The sequence below is a fragment of the Triticum aestivum genome, chromosome 4B, assembly GCF_018294505.1.
Source record: "Triticum aestivum cultivar Chinese Spring chromosome 4B, IWGSC CS RefSeq v2.1, whole genome shotgun sequence".
NCBI classification, from domain to species: Eukaryota; Viridiplantae; Streptophyta; class Magnoliopsida; order Poales; family Poaceae; genus Triticum; species Triticum aestivum.
In genome coordinates this window covers 399,020,678-399,034,730 of record NC_057804.1, presented here as the reverse complement: position 1 = coordinate 399,034,730, position 14,053 = coordinate 399,020,678, and the positions used below count along the sequence as shown (strand labels likewise).

The following is a 14,053-nucleotide window of genomic DNA, read 5'->3' as shown; positions in this document are numbered from 1 at the left end:
CCACAGTTGTACTAAAGATTGTAAAGAGAAAGGCGAAAGACATTCTGGTTGCTGGAGAAGCTGAAGCGGAATGCCCATATTGTGCCATCCTCCATGCGTAATGCACGCACGACTCTAGGCCAACCCCTTGTGATGGCTGCCCGTCCATCCTTCACTGTCTTCATTACGACTTCTCAATGCTCATTGTATTCTGGATGAAATACTTACCGTCATTGTGTGTCCACCAATCATGTACTTTGCGAGGTAATCTTGAGTGAACTGCTTCAGGAACCATTGCGAATGAAAAAGATTCAAACATTGTTGTCTAACAACTCATTATGGGCAGTAAAAAAAGAAGGCTGCAGAGTTTGTAGTTACCATCCTACAACTCACTATTGTGTTGGATAGAGCATAAACAAATAATTTGTTGGCCACCATTCGTATCTTTTTCGCTTATAATCCTTATCAGCTTCCTCACTTGATGCTTGTTCATGAATATCTCAGTGCCCCATACGCAAAAAGGGTCGATGCGTGGATCCTTGCCAAAGACATATGTACCTACAAGCAACAAGTCAATATTAGAAGCTAACAAATGTCGAGGCCTGGATCTATATGCACTACATTATGGAACAACGAGGGAGTACAACCCGAGGGATGAAGCTAACCTCGGCGAAAAATGGTGGCCACTCCCGTTGTTGTCCTGCATAAGTAGTGTAAAGGCATGATAAGTACGACAACCTTAACATCAAACAAATATAGCAAAGGTAAACAATATCATCTCCAAATGATAGCTTGAATGTGTTGGTTTCAGCATGCTGTTAAAGCATACATAAAATGAAAGTCAATGTTGCAATTCAACCTGGTATTGTTGAAAATGAATAGAACATAGGTAATGCTTAAACATCACTAGATAAATGTGTAAAACTGAAATAAAGGGCATGTGTTAACTACATGAGGCATAACTAGAACCAAATATAGCCGTTCAAACTGGTATTGATGCAGTCGAGCGCCACAGTTCCGACTTGCACATAATGAACAACACATTGTGAATGACTGAAATAAATAAGGCATAAATGATTAGTATAACAACCAAATATAGCCATTGAAAACTGGACAGAGTCTCACTGGAACCAACCTAACAAGCAAATAAAGATAAACAGGGGCATATGCTTGAAAACTAGACAAATGCTCACTACAACCAACCTAACAAGCAAATACAGATAAACAAGGCATCTGCTTGAAAACTGGACAAATGCTAAAAAAAAGCAACCTAACAACCAAATACAGATAAACAAGGCATTTGCTTGATAACTTGACAAATACTCACTGCAACCAAACTAAGACAAAATACATATAAACAAGGCATCGGCTCGATAACTGGAAAAATGCTCACTGCAACCAACCTAACAACCTAACACGGATAAACAAGGCATCTACTCATTATAAACAACCAAATATATCCATTCGTGAAACTAAAGTGGACAATTCATACTTAAACATCACATAGCTCTATTGAACAATACATTTTTGCTTAACTGAAATAATTAAATACAACATAGTTATAGCACCACACGGCAAATGCTACTACAACAAAGGGTATGGGTTGGCAAGTAGAAAAGGTAAATTTTTTGATAGGATGTTGCCTCACATTTCATGGACGAGATCCTTCCAGTTGGAAGAGCACAGACCCATGGTGGAAGAACCTTTGTGGGTTCCCTCCTCGTGGTCGTGGTCGATGAGATCTGACTTGGCAATTAAGGATTCCAAGCCACCGCCGTAGAACGTGTCCTTCAGAAATGACAAAATGGGCTCTATGGTGTATAAGGATCGCAAATCCTTAACCGCTTGGCGGAGGAGATCAGCGGTAGGGCTGTCGAAGATATTGATGGCGGTTGAACCAGAGGGGTTGGGGATGGACCACATAACATGTGACATGTCCTGCGTGAAGCCGTCGCTGTCGACGAGCTTGATGCCGTAGCCAGCTTTCCTGAAATACAGCAATACGCAAGCCGGTGACATGAAGCCTTTGACATGGCAACGTAATCAACGTCTTCGTCAGCTTCCGTGGTGACGTGTTGCTCCGGGATCGACAGGCCAGGGAGAACGGCGGCCACCTCGCCAACGTCCGCCCGAGAGGCCATGATAAACCACTTCTTGGCCGAACGCTCGTCGGGCTCCCCGGGATACGTGGTCGAGCTTAGGCTGCGATATTCTGGAGAAGGGATGTGGATCTGGCGGGGAGGGACACCGCAGGCCTCATCTAAAAACTCAGGGGAGTGGGGCGACGGTATGGGAATCGCTGGGTAACCTGAACTTTATTATCTAAGGAGGGGGCAGGTGGGGGGTTGTGGTGTTTGAGGATACATCGCGACTACTGAAAATTTTAGTAATGGTGGGTGGAGATGGTGGTGGACGAGGGAGAGCGAAGGTTCAAATGCCTCGGCTACTGCAATTTTACTATAAGGTTGGTGCTGGAGGAATGTGGGCGACGGTTGAAGTACGACGGCTACTAAAATTTGGGTAAAGAAATTGATGCGGGGCGGGAGTGCCCAAGATCGCGCACGGTCCAATAAGAATATGCGTGTATGATAATAACGAAAAGTGGCAGAACTGCTGATTTTTGCAACGCTCAAGGCGGGTAGTTTGTTTTTATATTTCTAGCTAGATGGTCTACCGCCCATGGTTCGTCCTAATTTCTAAATAAACTCACCCGCCTTTAGCTTGCGCGGTCGTGGTGATTTTACAGCGCACTTGCATCGCACACGGTTAAGCCAGTACCCCATTTTGGTCGCGCTTGCGCAGTTGTGGTGATTTTACAGCGCACTTGCATCGCACACGGTTAAACTAGTACCTCCACCATTTGCTCGCGCTTGCGCAGTCGTGGTGATTTTACAGCGCACTTGCATCGCACATGGTTAAGCCAGTACCTGCAGCATTTTGCTCGCGCTTGCGCAGTCGTGGTGATTTTATAGCGCACTTGCATCACACACGGTTAAGCCAGTACATGCACCATTTTGCTCACGCTTGCGCAGTCCTGGTGATTTCATAGCGCACTTGCATCACACACGGTTAAACCAGTACCTCCACCATTTGCTCGCGCTTGCGCAGTCATGGTGATTTTACAGTGCACTTGCATCGCACACGGTTAAGCCAATACCTACACCATTTTCCTCACGCACATTTGTTCTTTTAGAAACTGTGTGCGATGGCTGGTGTGTCGCCGCCTAGACTTCAATGAGCACTGACACTGGTAGTGGGAAACTGATGGGAGAAGAGGCGGGAAATCGATGAGAAGAGTGGCGGGAAACGGTAGCCTATTTAGAAAACATACAAGAGAAGGAAGCGTGAGCTAGCACGGTGCATGCGCATAGTTCTTACCCATGTACTGCATGTGCTGTCGAAAGGTCTGAGGTTTGCCGTTCGATCTGGGAGCATCCAACGGTGCAGACGTATGATCTGTGGGGTTTGGGTTCTGGCCAATTAGAACGCACGACTGAGATCGCGGGCGGCATCGACCATAGTTTGGTAGGCACACGGCTTTTGTTTGGCCTTTTTATACACTAATTGAGTTTCCTAGGCATTTAATGTCCACAATTCAAACCTAAACTTCAAATAGATGCTCCAGTTCATCAAAATGGCTAGAAAAATTATACATGTGTCCTTGGGTGCATGTTTAGGTCCATGCCAGGAATGGGAACGAATTTCAACCGTACCGGCATCCTGGCTCGTCCTCAAACATTTAGAATCTTGGTTTTTAAATCCCCGTAAATCCTAAACTCACCAGAAAGTCATGAAAGTTGGCGTGATGTCACGTCATGGCGCATATATGTCGTGGTAAAAACATTGTCCAATTTGGGCCAAGCTTTATTACAAACCTCAAATAAACTCTGAAACGGTTGAAAGTTGGTATGGTACCATCATTTAACCCACATAGCATGTTCTAAAAAGTCGAGAGGTTACGGCAAAAACTGGAGCACTTCGTGTGCAAAATGGACAATCTCTTTCGAAGTATCAGGGTTTCGAACGAAAACTCATCTGTTACAAAGGGATTTCATTTTTTTGAACTTATTTGAACTCCAAACTTTTTGTGTGTTCAAAATGCACCAGTCAAAGCCGCATCATCAATTTTCAACCCTTTCTGACTTCATTTGGTATTTTTCATGCATTTGCCGATTTTTTTTGAGCTAAATGACCCTGAAATTGAAAAGCACTTCAAATGAACTCTGAAAAGGTTGAAAGTTGGCATGGTATCATCATTTCACCCACATATCATGTTCGAAAAAGTTTAGAGGGTTACGGCAAAAACTGGATGCACTTCGTGAGCAAAATGGACAATCTCTTTTGAAGTATCGGGGTTTCGAACGAAAACTCATCTGTTACAAAGAGATTTCATCTTTTTGAACTTATTTGAACTCCAGACTTTTCGTGTGTTAAAAATGCACCATTCAAAGCCACATCATCAATTTTCAACCCTTTCTGACTTCATTTGGATTTTTTTATGCATTTACTGATTTTTTGAGCTAAATGACCTTGAAATTGAAAAGCACTTCAAATGAACTCTGAAAAGGTTGAAAGTTGGCATGGTATCATCATTTCACCCACATAGCATGTTCTAAAAAGTTGAGAGGGTTAAGGCAAAAACTGGATGCACTTCATGTGCAAAATGGATAATCTCTTTCGAAGGCATGGTGTCACGTCATGGCACATATATGTCGTGGTAAAAACATTGTCCAATTTGGGCCAAGCTTTATTATGAACCTCTTACAAATCGGAGCTTCTCTCAACAAAAAGCCTTGTGGTTCCGATAGGGAAACGTGTTCCCCTTGTTGTCGAAATGTAATCACGGCCTCTTTTCGTCTTGTATTTTCTTCTACGGGCAACATGGAACTACATGATATCCATGCTGAAATTTAAACTTATTCAGGGTTCGTTTGGCCTTTTTATACATTAATTGAGTTTCCTAGGCATTTAATGCCCATAATTCAAATCTGAACTACAAATACATGCTCAAGTTCACCAAAATGGCTAGAAAAATTGTACATGCATGTGTCCTTGGGTGCATGTTTAATTAGGTCCCATGCCAGGAATGGAATGAACTACAACCGTACCGGCATCCTGGCTCATCCTCAAACATTTGGAATCTCGGGTTTTAAGTCCCCATAAAATCCAAAACTCACCAGAAAGTCATCAAAGGTGGCATGATGTCACGTCATGGCACATATATGTCGTGGTAAAAACATTGCCAATTTGCGCTAAGCTTTATTACAAACCTCTTACAAACCGGAGCTTCTCTCAACAAGAAGCCTTATGGTTCCGATACGGAAACATGTTCCCCTTGTCGCAAGAACCCTTGTGGGCCAAACGATAATCGCTCCCTCTTCTAGCCTCGTATTTTTTTCTACACGCAACATGTACGGAATAACAGGAGATTCGCGCTGAACTTTGAAAATATTCAGGGTTTGTTTGACCCTTTTTATTCATTAATTGAGTTTTCTAGGCATTTAATGTCCATAATTCAAATCCAAACTACAAATACATGCTCCAGTGCACCAAAATGGCTAGAAAAAACGTACATGTGTCCTTGGGGTGCATGTTTAGGGTTCATTTGGCCATTGTATATAACTAATTAAGTTTTCTATGCATTAAATGTAGTCCATAATTCAAATTAGAACGACAAGCACAAAATTGGTGGTAAATCATACATGTGTCATTGGGTGCATGTTTAGGTCTCATTTAAGGAATTGGAAGGAATTATAAACTTGTCGTTGTCCTGAAACATTGAGAATTTTGGCTTTTAAATCATAGTAAATCAAAAACTGACCCAAAAAACATGAAACTTGGCATGGTTTCATGACATGACACATATATGCCGTGGTAAAAAAATCGTCTAGTTTGAGAAGAGGCGCACACATTAGTAGCCAACGAAGTCCTTTTTGAAACAATAAGTTGACACGTTAATATCACAAACGGTTGTATTATATGAACCGTGTCAATATTTAACCATACTCAGTGGCGTGCGTGTAGCTGTTTGATTAGACGGGACGAGCGCGAGAAGTCCGCCGTGCAGGCTCGACGGGACGCGTGCATCCTGTCCACCTCGCAGGCTCAACGGGACACGTGCGAGCAGCAAGGCCGCCCATGCTCACCGAGAAGCGAGCTCTTTGACCTCCATGCACCAGCCGCCACCTGCCTCGCTCAAAACTTCGCCATTAATGGGTTAATTAAAGCACCTGGACGGAGGGTTTTTAGGGGTGGACGGAGGGTGTTTGGTTGTGATCCCATGGCAGCATTTGCATTGTTCGTGTTTTCAACTCATATTCTGGCCTAATTTAAATTGCCACATAGGGCAACGGATAATACGACGACAAATAAAATGGCAACGGATAGTACGACGACAAATTTACAATGGCGCAGATAATAATTGTCTTACATATTTCAAATAATTTTAAATGCCACGTGCGGCAAAGTTCGGAAGACACGAGGGCAAGAGAAGAAGGAAATCATAGACAACGATCTAGATCGCTACTGTATCTACTCTTGATGGATCGCCGGGCGATGACATCCTCCAGCTCCTTCTTCATTTCCTCACGGCTTTGCTTGAAAGCAGCCACGGATTCCTCCACCTGCTGCTCGCGCTCGATCCGGATCTTTCTCAAGTCACCCATCAGTTCCTCGACGACCGCTATTAGCGTCATCCCCGAGGCACTGCTCTGCTCATGCAGCATCTTCCAGCCGGCGGCCTCCTCCTCTTTCTCGGTGAGCGCCTTGAAGAGCTTCGCATTGTCACCCATGAGTTGCTCGACGAGGCCGGTCGCTTTGTCAACCGAGGCATCTCTGATCTCGAGCAGCTTCATCAAGCCGTCGATCAGCTCCCGCTGCTTAATGAGGCCAGCGAGAATGTCGTCATCGCCGGCCAAGGACTTCAGTAACGCCAGCTCGTCGCGATCGCCGACGCGGCGAGTGCACTTGTGAGAGCCCTCGCGTGCCCTTGAGAGCTTGTTCGAGGGCTCCGCGGTGCGCCGGGACATCTCTGATGCGGCTGCCGCTTCGCGCTGGGACCTCTCTAGTGCTTCCGCAGCCTTGGTCTTTGCTGCCTGATTATATGCCCACCCAAAACTCCTCCTACCGGTCATGGCGGAATGACCTGACAGGAAAGACCAGTTTTGTAATTGATGAGGAGAGGAACTGTGAAGTAATTTTCGAGTGGGTAGTTTTTATAGCCCGATGCTAAGTGTGAACACATATTAGTTTGATCAGTGTGAACACATATTAGTTTGATCTGTGTGAACAGATTTTTAATTACTTATCGCGTTGTAATCTGCAACGTGAGGAGAAACAAAGTCAAAATTTATTGATGGTTCTAGGCCCATAAAGCCCCATTTTGTTGTTCCGTCTCACCACAAACAATTCTTTTGGATCAACCGTATGCCACGCATCGGAAGCCCGAAACGTGGGCACTTGTTCTCGGATGTACGTGTACGTGTCTGCCCACTGTCACACACGGTCACGATATCACCATCGTGTCCTATGGATGCGCCGTCGTGTCTTCCACGGGGTGCCAGAAGGTTGACCACGTGGTTGCTCGCCGTGGTGTCCCTGCTTTTTTTCTTCTTTTTTTGCGGGTTTGTGGCGTCCCTGCGCGCGCTCTGCTCGCTGTTGAGGCAAATTTACAATGGCAATGACTAATAATTGTCTTACATATTCAGGATAATTTAAAATGCCACATGCGGCAAGGCACAAAACACTCACGACCTACTTATGCATATAATTATAATAAAATATAGGCTAAATAGCTGAGCCGGCGGCCTTACGACGACGCTCTTCTCGGACTCCATGATCAGCATATCACCCTCGCGGCCGTTCATTATGTGTAATTTACTAATCATCGCATACGAGTACTCGCAGACGCATCGTGTGCGATACTCCTAGACTCCGCAAGCAATTAGTTTGCATTTTTCAAAGTTTTTTGTATGATCGGAATTGGTACGGAGCTTCAATGGTAGGACCACATATCAAAGAATCTTAACAATCGAAATTGTAGAAATATAATTCCACTAACCAAACTTGTAGAATCAGTGGGGTAGTTTGGGTCGTAAAGTCGTGGAATCATGATTCTGACTACCTTGCCTGCAAGTGGGCACAACTGCCCTGCACAATCAGACGACCCTTATGGCCGAGCCTCAATCAACGTTCAACTCCAATACACAAGAAAGCTCCCTTTGTAGGGAGGTTAGTAGTTGTAGTGGTTCAGGCATTGTCGCAAATAATTGGGCCGTTTTAGTTCGTACGATTCTAGTAATGTAGGAATAGGAAATCACAAAAGTGTGATATGAATGCATTCGCAGTAATGGAGGACGGGAAACAAATAAATTCCAAGAACTTACATTTTTGGTTTATAGAAATAGGAAAAACACGGTCAAATCAAGGTCAAACGACATAGAAAACATATGTAACTATTATGTTAGTATGCCATTTTTGACTTTGTTTGTGCATAGGAATTCTAAAAGGAGGTCCAAGTATATTATTATATTCTTGCATTTTTCCTTTAACAAAGAGATTAAAGGGGAAAAATTCCCACTTTTCCTTTGCTTTATTGCTAAGCGAACGAAACACGCTACTGAAGGAAAAATATTCATATACTTTTATCGACCTATGAGCCAAATAAGCTCTTAACTGTGTTTTAACTGAACCAATTATCTATTTCTTATGAAGCATATGATATTTTAGCATTGCGACTATTTGCTAGTGTTCTCAAGACATTATCCAAACGCACAAATATTCTGAACGGTAATAATTTATTTAAGAAAGAATTCTTATCTACTTGGTAGTCCAATTATACGTTTGGATAAAGCCGAGATATTATCAATTAGTAACTAAGATTAACTAAAATAGCAATAGTCCTAGAAGTGTTTCTTTCCTTTTGCCAAGGTGCCGCCAATATATTTCCGAAAATACCAGATTTACGACATTCATTTGCTCCATGATTTCACTAACTGAAATTCTACTTCTCTATGTTTCATATAAAACACGTTGGGCACATTTTAAGTTTTAAGACATAACTTTAAATAGTCCGCTATAGTTTCACCATAGCGTCACTGTATCTTTTGTATCACCCTCCCGCTAAAGTATGCACTGTTAGCGCTAAACTGAGAATGACGCTTATAGCTCACTATTTCCGGCTACAACGCTAAATTTAGAGTTATTTAGCACCGCTAAGCCTCTTCAGCTAGAGGAGGAACACGACTAAGTTCCAGAAAAGCCATCCATCTGCCTCATTCTTCCTTATTGTCACGATGCATTGATGCAAAGCTTAGTTATTGAATTAGGATGTCTAACCAGTGCTCGATTTTTGATGTATGAACATGTGCATGAAAAGTATATGTGATATATAATATATGATGCTTGATTGTATGCTTTGTTTTCTACAAAATTTCATGATTTAAGAAAACCCCTAGATGGGTTTAGCTTCACTATACCTTTTCATAGCTTCTGACCGAGCCACTAAAAGGCACAGCCTGCTAATTAAAACTTTGGCCTAAAAGGAAACAGTATGATTTTTTAAAGGAAAGTGGAAGGGGAAGCAATGGCAATGATTTTCTTAAAGGAAAGCCTGAGGAGATCAAGATTATGAACTCAAAATTGCATGACCGTGAGCATCTGATCCAAGGTGGAAGGTTTGTACGTGAACTCCCCCAACCAAGTGAACTAGGCTCACTTCTTTCATTTTATAAGTATTGAAAAATTATTGTGCAAAATAAAACTACAATAAAAATTCTGTTCCCTTTGTTCATACTAGTAAGCATGCACGTGCAACGCACGTTTCGACTAAAATTAATGCCAGACATGAGAATTCAAATGCATAGGAAAATAAGTTTTGCTCTCCATTACTTTTTACAAGTGTACTTCTTATTTCAAAAGTAAAATTTTCTTTCATTGAAAAAATGTAATCCACAAATAAAGGACAGTCCCGTGACATGTCCTCAGCTGCAAAATTATGTTTTAAACTATGTGTCAAGACTAAATGTATCTTATTAGATGTAACAATATGTTTGGTTCAAGGGCGACAAAAAAAATACAACCATTAACTTTGCTTACACAGTTATCATTAAACTCCACTCTTTCTTAATGGATTGATCCCTAAGAATAGAAGCTAGACCCTTTGACTATTACCTGATGTCGAGAAGCAAACACAAAACCAGTAATCTCTAGATCTTAGATTTTGTCTAGGTTGAGTGTTAATGCTCACATAATGAAAGATTTGATCCCAACAAAATGCCTATGACGCTACATCTCACCAAGACATGTTCATCAACAACCAAAGACCAAAAGGCCAAGGCAATTTATTGATATGTAAAAAGAAGGTTATGTAGAACCATCATAATATACATGCTTACCACGCTATTGCCACATAAGAGTGGATGACTGAAAGTGTATCCAATAGAATAGACAGTTATGAAAAATTTAAAAAATAGGTCCCAATTCTCTAGCTGTCTTAACCTTGAAGTAATGTACATAATCAGGAATCCAATGATCATATTTGAGTTCTCAATATCATACTTCTTATCATCATCCCACCACCCAATATTGGCTATGCATAAGAGTAAACAACATCACCAGATTTACCGGCTATGAATTGCTTCCATCGTGTAACAATGTAGCCTCCCGCCAGCATGATATATGCACTTGAATAGTTGGAACGGGAAGAGAGAGAAAATCAAATCAGAACCCCAACGATGGTAAGAAACGATAATATTAAGTCAATCTATTTCTAGCTTGGAGTGGTGCTGTGCTATTGCCACAAGGGCCAATACTCCGTACCAAACATAATTGAAGTCATCCCTTGTCTTCGTGAGAGTGTTTGCGAAAACCTATAACAGATCATATACCTCATGATATAATTTAGCAACAAATCAGTTCTCTCTCCATTCCTAAATATAAGTGTTTTTAGAGTTCTAATATGGACTACATACGGAGCAAAATGAGTGATTCTACACTATAAGCATGTCTATATACATCCATACGTAGTCCATATTGGAATCTCCAAAAAGACTTATACTTAGAAATTGAGGGATTATAAGGCATTGCATGTCAAACAGGTAGTGTCGACCATCATCCATTCAATCCTAAATTTTTACACAAACCAAACTACTTGCTTTTTAAACAACTGAAAATATAACCAAAATTGTAGATGAACATGCAAAATTCAGTAATTAATCTTAACTGGACCTCTGCAGCTTGTATATAAAACAAAGAGACAGAAGGTTGAGACGCACATGTACACGATCTGCAAAGATCAGTAGAGGTTTTTAGCTACTGGAGCCCCTGAGTGTGATGGCGATAGCATGGGACAAGAATATTTAGGAGCTTCTTACCTGCATATCCGCATATTATATATACACCTAACTGACATCGAAAAACCACTAATTTGAAGTCTAGCTCTAAGTATGACATCAGCACCAGGTACAAATATCTCTAAGCTCCATATTACCTCAGATATACTTGCAATTCCTACTGGAAACACTATCTGATTTTTCAGAAATCAGTATGGGCAATTCAAGACTGGTTCACCTTTGTCTGGAGAGAAAATTCAGAAAAGCAGAACGACCAGGAATTTTGATATGAAAAGTAGGGAGGAGGGGAACTATCAGCTGGGCATAGACAACGTCGGATTACTGGGCGATGGAGGGCTACCAATTAAGCAAAAAATCTGGGCGTGCATATGGGTGATGTAATCGCACAATCGTAGTTACCTCTGATTAATAATTCAATAATGAAGGTCAATTGAATAATTTCTGAAATTATTGTGTTGAAAACGTAGAGAGAATATAGACTGAATTGGAGAACTTACCGTCATAAAGAACATCCATATTCAGTTAAACAGTAGATCATTGTACATTATGAACTAAATTGCATGCAATCTAATTATTAGACATTATCAGGCTGTGTCATTAACTCATTAATGGCCTTGTAGCAAACCTATTAGTTTTTTTTTTTACAAAATTCAGTTATGCATGCTTGATCATTATCGGACCAACAAACACTAATACCATGAACATTGACACGCACACGGATCAAATGGAATAGGAGGAACTGACCGTTGGGGAAAGCAAAACCGCCGAGTGGGCGTACATAAATTCTCAATAAACTGTATCAACAAAGTTAGCTCCATTTTGCGGGGATGGAAAATCAAGGAGTAATATAAAGTGGAAAATATATTATAACTTAATAAAAGTTTCCATGTTTGCTTTGAGAGGCTTGAAATTACTACATGAATCAGAGAAGAAAATGGGATGCCACCATTCCTGTGACACATCTATCAAAATAGAATGGCAAAAGTACATGTCAGATGTCAGACAATAATCCCAATATCCAATAACACAATATACTATGACGCAAACACATGATGCAGCGTTGGCAATGTGCATCCCAGATCCTGCATGGACATATGCTTAGAAATCAGGATACTGCCATATTTGCAGCGTGCACCGGGATAATCCACAAGGCTATTTCGCAAATTACCAGTTCGGTTAAGCAATTAACAACGACAAAACATGGGGCTTATCTGAACCTATTACTATCAATCCATAAAAACTGAACAACTAAATTTAGTTTGAAGCTTATCTGAAGCTCATCTAAGCTAAAGACTAACATGAGGTCCTCTTCTTTACCAATCTATAGTAACATTTCTTGAGCAGTAGCTAACAGTTCTTATCATAATTGAACCAATATAAAGCATATAACAACAGTAACAGAAAGTGTACAGGTGTACTTGTAAGCAGTAAGTAGCAAGCAAGAAAAACAAGCAACCTTCTTACCTGGAGCACCTCAACGATGGTGTGGGTGAGGGCGGCGGCGACATGCTCGGTGTAGTGGCCCTGCAAGAGGATCCTGTCTAAAAGCTCGCCGCCCTTGCAGAGCTCCATGACGTGGTGCACGACATTCTCGTCATCGTGGGCGCCGTTGAGGGTGATGACGTTTAGGTGCGGCGCCATGATTTCCACCTCCTGGCACACGTCCTCCACGTCCACAGGCATGCGCTTGGAGATGGACTTCCACGCACCCATGGCGGCTTCCGTGCAGAGGTATGTGACGCCGAAGGGTTGGACCTGGGCTTCCGCCGCCCCAAACGTCGACGGACCGACACAGCGGTTGCCCAAGGCGAGCCGAGGGGCTGGCTACGGCTGTGTAGTGGGCTGATTTGAGGCCTAATGACCGACGGCGGGAGCTAGATTCAGCGAAGGAGGCGACGGCTCAGGAAAAACAAAGGATGGGCGTGCGCGCAGGCAGGGGGAGTGGCGACGTACCTAGGTCGCCGCCGTGGCGGACGGAGGAGCAGTCGGAGTGCTTCGCAGCGAGGTCGGCGAAGGAGGCCCGGCCGGCGAGGATCTGGTTGTGGAGCTCGCCGAGGAGCGCGGCGGCATCGGCGGGCGTTGTGGCGGAAAAGACCCGACCCTCAGGGTCCTTCGAGGATGCCTTGCGCCAGGACCTTCTTGCTCCTCGTCCCCTGCTTCTGCCGGCCCCTCCTGCTCCTCCTCCTCCTCTACTGCCGACGCCATCTCTCCCTTCCTCCGTGGCTCGCCTCTCCGGTTGCTTTGAGTGGTTAGCTCTGTTTGCTCGCGCCCATGGGGCAGCAGAGGAGGAGCGGCCGACGGTGGATGGCGGCGGTGATCTGCACTCACATCTGATGGGGCAGCAGAGGAGGAGCCGCAAAGTTTGTGAGGGAAACAGAAAATTAGGAAACATTAATCTCCACTAATTGAGGAGGAAAGGGGGGCGCGGGGCGCGGGGCAGTCTGCTGCGCGTCTGCGGCAGAACATTTAATCTGGATCGTTTATTTGCATGGCGGACGCTTGATGTAATATGAACTGTTAAATGAGATTTAGTTGGGTTGATCTAACGTCTCTGGTAATCCTGTGTACACTTTGCGGTGTGTCTGTAGATGAATTTATGTTTGCTTTTTTAATAGTAGTATAGATATACTGCCTGACGTGCGCATCAACACACAATGTTTAGGCTGCGTTCGGAGTGCAGGAGAGCAAAGCAAAGGAATGAATAAAAGTATAGGAAGTGAAGA

General features: G+C 42.9%; 1 long non-coding RNA gene across 1 annotated transcript; it reads right to left on the bottom strand.

Annotated features, from left to right (window-relative positions):
- Positions 1 to 10,283: 10,283 nt before the first annotated feature.
- LOC123092339 (uncharacterized) lies at positions 10,284 to 13,798 on the bottom strand. The gene is made up of 2 exons (XR_006444474.1): positions 13,284 to 13,798; positions 10,284 to 13,184 (listed from the first exon to the last, which is right to left on the bottom strand). It is a non-coding gene; the product is annotated as an uncharacterized lncRNA (long non-coding RNA).
- Positions 13,799 to 14,053: the final 255 nt, after the last annotated feature.